Consider the following 8,697-nt stretch of genomic DNA (forward strand, 5'->3'; position numbering starts at 1 on the left):
AGAGAATATACAATTGACAAGTAAGCACATGGGGAAAAATAGTTCAGCATCATTAGTCATTATGGAAATGAAAATTAAAAACACAATGAGATCACACATCTACTAGAATAGCTAAAATTGCAAAGCTAACCATTGGTCAACATGTGAAGTAACTAAGACTCTCATAGCTGATGTGAATGTGAAATGTGCTATCACTTAAGTAAACAATTTGACTGGGTCAGCCAGTGATGTGACAGTTAAAGTGACTGAATCCCACATGGCCAATTGTATGGCTCAAATCCCAAACCCAGAGGCTTACAAAATACATTGGGCAGGAAAGACAGTGGCTCAGTTGGAACAGTCGCCAGGGATGGCAGAGCATGAGGATGGAGTTGGTGTCCAGGCTACTCTCCTGGACGCTGAGCAGAGTCCTGTGGCTCTCGGGCTTCTCTCAGGGGGGAACTGCCTGACAGCCCCGGATCATGGAAGAGAAAATGCTAGAGGTTTATGATTTGATTTGAACTATCCGGGACCCTGAAAAGCCCAATACTTTAGAAGAATTGGATTGCTGGACTGAAAGTTGTGTGGCGGTTCAGAAGATAAATGAACATGGCCATTTGGTCATTATCAGCTTTATGCCAACAGTACCTCATTGTTCTTTGGCAGACTCTTATCAGGCTGTGCTTAAGAATAAAACTTCAGGGATTAACAGTTAGCATAATGGCTATGTTGCTGGACTCCCATGTAGCCAACCATGGTTCAAGTCCCGGACCCAGTGGCTTAAACTCACGCTGGGCATGTGTGCGTGCGTGCCCAAGATCCCAAGAGAAGAAGGGAGGAGAAGGGATTGCGGCGTGGTCATCCCCCCTGGGGGGTGATTTCTCACTTTCTATCTCTCTGTCTCTCTCTGGCTTTCTGGCGAGTGCGCACGCTCTAGAGCAAAAACCTCTCAAAAAAAAAAAAAAGAATAAAACTTCAGCAATGTTCACCATTTAGACGTAAACTGGAAATTACATTTCTGAGGGAACTCACTCAACAGAAGACATCAACAAGCAGATAAACAACAAAGAGCAAGTAGCAGCTGCAATGGAGAACCCCAACTTATGGGAAATTGTGGAACAGTGTATCCTTGAGCCTGACTAATAGCTGTCTTAAGAGCTACTGAACTGTAATATCTGATAATATTTGTTTAAATGCTTTGTAAAATGTCAAAGACTCATGTTTAATACATAGGTGATTTGGGGACCCGCAGGTGGCATGGTGGTTAAGGCACTGGCCACTCTCACATGGCCAACCATGGTTCAAGTCCTGGACCTGGTGGCTTGTTTTCTCATTTTCTCTCTCTCTTTCTTTCTCTCTCTCTCTGGGAAGTGCATGTGCCCGCAAGCTAATTTATTATTAAATGATATATTTTAAATATGTGCAGTTCACTGTATGTCAATTATACCTCAATTAAGCTGCCAAAACTGTAAATGGATTGTTGAGAAAGGACTATTAATGGATTATTGAGAAGGACTTTTAAAAATATAGTCTATGATCTCTGATATGTATTTTCTCTTCATAGACAAACATATGCAGGTTTAAGTTAAAAGCAAAGAAACAATAGGGCCAGCAGGTGGCACAAGCATTAAGGCAGCTGGATTCCACATGACTGACTGCACAGTTCAAGTTCCAGACCCAGTGGATTGAAGAAAACACTGGGCACAAATGCCTGCATACATATGCCAAATCCCTAGAGTAGAATGCAGAAGGGATTACAGTGTGGCCATCCCCTCTGGGGGTGGTTTCTCACTTCCCCTTTAGATTGTTCTCTCTCTAGCAAGCATATGTGTCCTATAGCAAAAACTAATACTAAAAAGCAAAAAGCAGTATATAATTTAATGCTAAAATGATTGACACATTATCAATATGAACTACTTGAGTTGGTAGAAAATAAGGAACCATTATGAATTGAAGTACTGAGGGAAAAAAAACTTAAAATAATTGGTATTAAATGCGGGCTTAAGGAGTGAATTATGTTTACATAAATGAGAGAAGGAAAAACAGCATTTTGGAGAGGGCGAAAAGAATGGCGATCAGATGGAAGTCTATCCAGGTCAGCTTATGGACAAAGAACAGATCTGTCTGACTGTGTCAGAGAATTCCAACAGCAAGGACTAGGAGATAATTTTGCCTTGGTTCCCCGGGCTCCAGTTATTCAAGAAAGTACAGAATGCCTTTTCCTAACAGCAAGAGCTAGCCCTTAGATTAGGAAAACATTACGACGTATTGAGAAGTCAAACAAAGTTATAATATGTGGAAGATACTATTACTAGCCTTCTTTTCTCTCAAGATTGCTGACTCTCATGAAGGCTACCCACCTCAACTTTCTCCTTTCTAACACAAAATATCTCTATCTTAATTTTCTTTATTTCTGCCTGACGAAGAAGGGCCTTTTCTCTTTTTGAAACCAAATCCCTCTGTCTCCTTTATTATCATTTATTTTATTGCCAAAGGGCATGTGCATTTGCTACAGATGAGAGAGAGAGAAAGAGAGTGAGAGAAAGACAGAGAAAGGACCCCCCAGTGGGAGTGGGTCACATCACAATCCTTTTCCTTATTTCTCCTTCCCATCAGGGTTTTGGGCATGTATGCACATGCACCCAGTGTTCTTCATGCCATCAGGGCTGGGATCTGAACCATAGTTGGCCATCTGGGATCTGGCTCCCAAAGCACAACACTTGGCCACTACTATATGGCTGGCCCCGTCTGTCCTTAATTCCTTAGCATCCCACCATCAGAGGGCTCTGGCTTCATAAAATAGTCTATCTCAAATAAGTACTCAATCTCTCCCTTATTTATGGCACCTTGAGCAAATAAAAAACAAGGGGCCAGCAGGTAGTATGGTGGTTTAAGCGCTGGATTCTCACATGACCAACTGCAGCCTCAAGTTCCAGACCCATAGCCACCATAATCAACATATTGAACATTTTTTATTTAATTTCATTTATGATAATGATTATTATTTTTAAAATTTGCTAGAGGGCACATGCACTTCCTAGAGAGAGATGAGAGAGAAAGAGGGAAAGTGAAAAAGCAAGCTGCCAGGTCTGGGACTCAAACCATAGTCAGCCATGTAGGAGTCCAGTGCCTTAACTACTCTGCCACCTGCCAGCTCCAATACATTGAAAATTTACATTACTCCAAAAGGATTTTTGTGTCTGTTTTTAGTCTAATCACCCTAGGCATCCCCAGCCCAGGCAACAACTTTTCTGCATTTTGTCACCGTAAATTAGATTTTTCTTTTTTAGATTGTTATATAAAGAAACCATACATTTTGTAATAGATATAATTATATATTATATATATAACATAAATATTATCTATAAAATATTTATGATCTATAAAATAGATAATATTTTGCATCTGGACTTTTACCCAGCATAAAGTTTATGATGTACATTCATGTTGCATGTAGCTCGTTCCTTTTTATTGCTATGTAATACCCCATTGTATGAATACACTACAGTTTGTCTCTCCATTCATGTGTTGATAAGTACATGTGTTATTTTTAGTTTGGGATTATCTCGGAAATTGCTATGAATGTTTGTGTCTAAGAATTCCTGTGGACATGTTTTTATTTCTCTTAGTTAAATACCAAAAAGGAAATTGCTGGGTCATATGGAAAATGTATCTTGATCTTTTAAAGAAATTACCAAATTATTTTCCAGTGTAGTAAAGTCTTTACTCTTCTATAAGAATGGCAATTGCTCCACATCCTTGACAACATTAAAGAATATTCACCACTTTAGTGATAGGGTAATGAATCTCACTTTGGGTTAGATTTGCATTTTCTAGTGAGATTGAGTACCTTCATTTTCTATTGACTGTCTATTTCATCCTTGTAATGTGCTTAGTCAAATCTTTTAGTCATTTAAAGAAAATTGGTTGTTTTATTAAATAGTAAGAATGTTTTATGTATTGTAGATACAAGTTCCTTGTCAGATGCAGATGTTATAATATTTTCATTTTTACTTATTTATTTAGGTTTTTGTCATAGGGTGTGTGTGCTTGCCAGAGAGAGACAGAGACAGTGAAAGTGAAAGTGAGAAATCATACCCCTGGTGGGGAATGACCACACTGCAATCCCTTCTCTTCCATTCTTCTCCTGGAATTTGGGGCACACATGCACGTGGGGCCTGTAGTGATTTTCAAGCTGCCAATCTGGGACTATAACCAGGTCAGCCATGTGGGAGTCTAGCACTTTAACTGCTATACCTCTTGCTGCCCAATATTTTCATTTATTTTATTTATTTATTTTTTGTAAGAGAGATTGTTGCTATAGAGCATGTGTGCTTGCTGGAGAGACAGATAGAAACTGAGAAATCACCCTCCAAGGGGGATGGCCACACCACAGTCCCTTGTCCATTCTTTTGGAATTTTGGGCACACAGGCACATAAGCTCAGTCGGAGTCTCTAGCCTCTGGGTTCAGGACTTGAACCACGGTCTGCCACATGGAAATCCAGTGTCTTAACCACTACGCCACTGCTGGCCCATATTATCTTTGGAGCTGACAGTTCAATTATTATTATTATTATTATTATTATTATTATTTAAGTTTAGAGAGAGAGGCCACCGGGCTTCACGGTGCAATTCACCCCCAGCTCCAGTCCGCCCTGAGTCATGGGCATGTGTGTGGCTGACCTGTTCAAGGAGGTTTGTAGACATGACCAGAACCCTTCCCATGTGGTTTAGCTTCACGTGTGTTGTGTCAACACTGTGCCACCATCTGCTCCCTGATCATACTTTTATTTGTACCTGCGAACTCGTTACCTTCCCAAGATCACAAAGATGCTACTGTTCTCATCTAGAAGTTTTATGGTTTCCGTTTTTATATTTATGATTTGTTTCAAGCTAATATTTGTCTATGGTGAAGTAAGGGTCAAGCTTCTTTTTTTTTTTTTAAGTATTTTGCTATAGGGTGTGTTTGGTGTGTTTGCTCATCAGAGAGAGGGAGAGAAATCAACCTCCAGGGAGGCAGTCATGGTGCAATCTTTTCTCCTCCATTCTCCTCTTGGGATTTTGGGCACACAAGCACACATACTGGGTGTGATTTTCAAACCACTGGGTTTAGGGCTTGAATCATGGTCTGCCACGTAGGAACCAAATGCCTTAACCACCATGCTACCTGCTGGATCCCAAGATTCATTTCTGAGGGCCCACTAACAGTGCCACACGGTGCTAAGATGCTGTTCTGCAGACTCTGTCCTCATGAGAGGTCAAGGCTCAAGTCATGGTCTAATCTAAAGGCCAGGTGCAATGACATGCACCTGTAATTTCAGTGATTTGAAGGCTAATGCAGGGTTGTGAGCTTGAGCTTGAGGCTGACCTGGGCAATATAGTAAGACTGTCTTGAGAAAAATAAAAAGATAAAAAGCTGATTTAGGAGCCTGAGGGGGATCACAACAGGGAGATTCTGACTTTGAAAAACAAAAATTATTTTTAATTGCCATTGGGTACATGTGCTCATCAGAGAGAGAGAAAAACCAAGAGAATGAGGAAAAAAGTACCCCCCCCCCCCCCCCCCCCAGGGAAAACAATGTCGCACACCCTCATGAGGTACAGCTATGCTGCAAACCCTTCTCCATCCTTTTGGGATTTGGGGGCAGGGATGCATGTGTGCCCAGTGTGTTTCTTAAGCCGCTGAGGGCTGGGATTCAAAACATGGTTGGCCATGTGAGATCCAGTTCCTTTAACCACTAGGCGATAGGGCTGGCCTGAGATTCATTTTTTTTTCTTTTTTTTGGAGAGGTTTTTTTTCTATAGGGCACGTGTGCTTGCCAGACAGAGAGAGACAGAGAGACAGAAAGTGAGAAATCACCCCCCCAGGGGGGATGGCCATGCCATAATCCTTTCTCCTCCATTCTCCTCTCGAGATCTTGGGCACGCACGCACACGCACCCGGCATGAGTTTAAGCTACTGGGTCCAGGACTCGAACTGCGTTCGACTACATGGGTGTCCAGCGACATAGCCATCATGTTAACTGTTGGTCCCAAGATTCGTTTTTAAAATATGGACACCATCAAGTTGTTCTAGCACCATTTACTGAACAAAATTACATATTCCACATCTAATTTCCTTAGTTTCTTAGTTGAAAATCAATTGACCATATCCATATGGGTCTCCTCCTGGACTCTCCTGTTTCACTGATCTAGACGTCTGTCCTATGCCTATCATACTGTACTAAAAACCAGTTTTATAGTAAGCTTTAAAATCTGGTATGTATGTGCTCCAGCTTTGTTCTTCCTAGGCATTTCCATATAATTTTAGAATGTCAAATTAATAGAAAAATTCTATTGGAATTTTGGGGGAACTGAGTTCCAATTAATGAACATGAACTAGCTATTTATCCAGGTCTTTAATTGCTCTCAGGAGCAACTGATACATAGTTTTTAGTGTGTAAGTCTTGTACATGTTTTGCTAAACTTACTCCAAAATATTTAGTCTGAGGATGTGGATGAGCATGCAGTATTTTATTTTAAATTCCATTTTCTGCTTTTTCTTTGATAATATGTTGAAAAACAATGGACTTTTGCTCCACTGACCTTGTTACCTGTCAGAAGTTCCAGTAGCTCTTTTTAAAAATAATTATTTATTTTAAATTTTATTTATTCACTCATTTATTTTTAATTTGACCAGAGAGAAACAGAGAGAGAGAAAGTGAGAAACTAAGCCACCAGGTCCAGGACTTGAACCATGGTCGCCCATGTGGGAGTGTCCAGTTCCTTAACCACCACACCACCCACTGGTCCCACAGTAGCTCTTTTCCTTAAGATCCTCAGGATTGCTTATCCATGCAATATCATAACATTTTGCAAATAAAGTTTTACTTTTTCCTTTCCAATTTAAATCCCTATTTAGAGTTGTTCGTAATTTTGTCAATCTTCTGCCATTGTATTTTATTTTTTTCCTCAGATATTCTTCACACTCCCCTCACCGGCTCCCTCCGTTCCCTACAAGAATTATCACCCTAAGTTTCCCCCATGATCCCAGGAGCAGAAGGGCCGCGTGCCCTGGTCCTCCTTTCTTCTGGTGCCGTTCTGCCTCTACTCCTCACAGTATCTTGAGGACCTCGGTCAAGACGGTTGCCCAGTGGTCCTACCCTACCGGCTGCTAAGGTTCGGGTCCAAAAGAACCTTCTATCTGACAGATCACTTCCTTGGCTCCCGCAGACTTTCTTCTGCTGGACTGGGGAGACTGCGGTCTCTAGAATGGAGATAACACGCTGACTTGGGGCCGACAAACTGTTTGGGGCCTGAACATGTTTTTCGTGGACGACTTCACTTAAATCTCTCCATAATCCTATGAGGTGCTTTTTTTTGTTTGTTTTTAAGAGACAGATTTGCTATAGGCTTCATGCGCTCACCAGAGAGAAAGAGACAGAGAGATGGAAAGCTAGAAACCACAACCCTACCACCACCACCCACCCCCTGGGACCGCCATACTGCAGTCTCTTCTCCTCCAGCCTCCTCTCAGGATTTTGGGGAAGAAAGCACATGCCCCCAGCGTGAGTTTTAAGCCACCTGTCTGGGAATGGAACCATGATCCACTACGTGGGAGTCCAGCAACGTAGCCATTACACCTTCTGCTGGTCCCAGAGGTAGTTTTCGTTCCTCTTTCTTTCTCTCCCTCTCTCTCCCTCTCTCTCTCCCCCTCTCCTTCTCCTCCCTCCCTTTTCTCTTTTCTTTTCTGTTTTTAAATTAACCCCACCAAAGAAACTGAGGCATACAGAGGTTAAGCTGCCCAAATCCACACAGTTTATACAACGGGTGGAGTCAGGAATTTGGAGTTTGAATTTCAGTAACCTGATTCCAGAGCCTGCCTTAACTGCATTGATTTAAAGGCAAAGAGAAGAGCTATTAGGTGAAAGCTTGCGTATTAAGGGGAGAGGGGGGAAGGGAAAGATAAAGATTGAGAGCGGAAAACATTGGGATAGGAGCTTCCCGGCTAGAAAGAGTTACTGTTAGCCTGATGGCGAGTTTGCCTATGTCTGTTTAAACGTTTCTCCTTTCGCATTTCCTCACGTCCTCCTTCCTCGAGCTTCCCCTCCGACGTCCCACATTCTGCGCTGACCTGGCATCCGTGTCCGGAGGACACCGGCTCCGGTAGAATGCACGGAAGTGGGGGCAATCTTACTGTATGCATTCACCTCTTACTTGCCCAACTGGACAGAAAAAGTGACCAGGGCGACGCGGGCGATTCTTTCCCAGAAGTTCTTCAGAACGAATCTGGAAGGAAGATCCAGCCACTCGTCGGGACATTACCTTACAGTAGCCTGGGTGGGGCAGAGCCACACCAAGTGCAGGTGTATCCCGGCTGTCCGGATGGAACGTCCCAGCACGGCGCACGGCGCCAGGGTACAAGAGCCTGGGACCACTCTCTAGGAAGAAGTTCGCCCAATTAGAGAACGGATGGATCTTCCCCGGGAGCGGAAACATCAGCGCCGCCTGGAAATCGCAGCCAGGAGCTAGTGGGACGCGGTGCCCGGGAGCCCAGGCCGCGGCCCAAGCTCGGGGTCCGCGCGCGTTCCCGAGGGACGCGGGCGGGGCGAGAGCGGGGCGGGGCGGGCGGCCGGGGGCACCTGCTCCTCCCCCTCGCGGGCGGCAGAGCTGGCGGCGCTGAGCCCCCTGCGCGCGGCACATGGGGCGCCTGACCGAGGCGGCGGGAGGGGGGGGGG

The 8,697-nt window shown here is 43.5% G+C and overlaps 1 pseudogene; it reads left to right on the top strand.

Moving 5' to 3' along the window:
- Positions 1-365: 365 nt before the first annotated feature.
- LOC102477377 (cytosolic iron-sulfur assembly component 2A-like) lies at positions 366-1,122 on the top strand (annotated as a pseudogene).
- The last annotated feature ends 7,575 nt before the right edge of the window (positions 1,123-8,697 follow it).

This window comes from Tupaia chinensis, unplaced genomic scaffold (genome assembly GCF_000334495.1).
Source record: "Tupaia chinensis unplaced genomic scaffold, TupChi_1.0 Scaffold000647_1, whole genome shotgun sequence".
Lineage (NCBI taxonomy): Eukaryota > Metazoa > Chordata > Mammalia > Scandentia > Tupaiidae > Tupaia > Tupaia belangeri.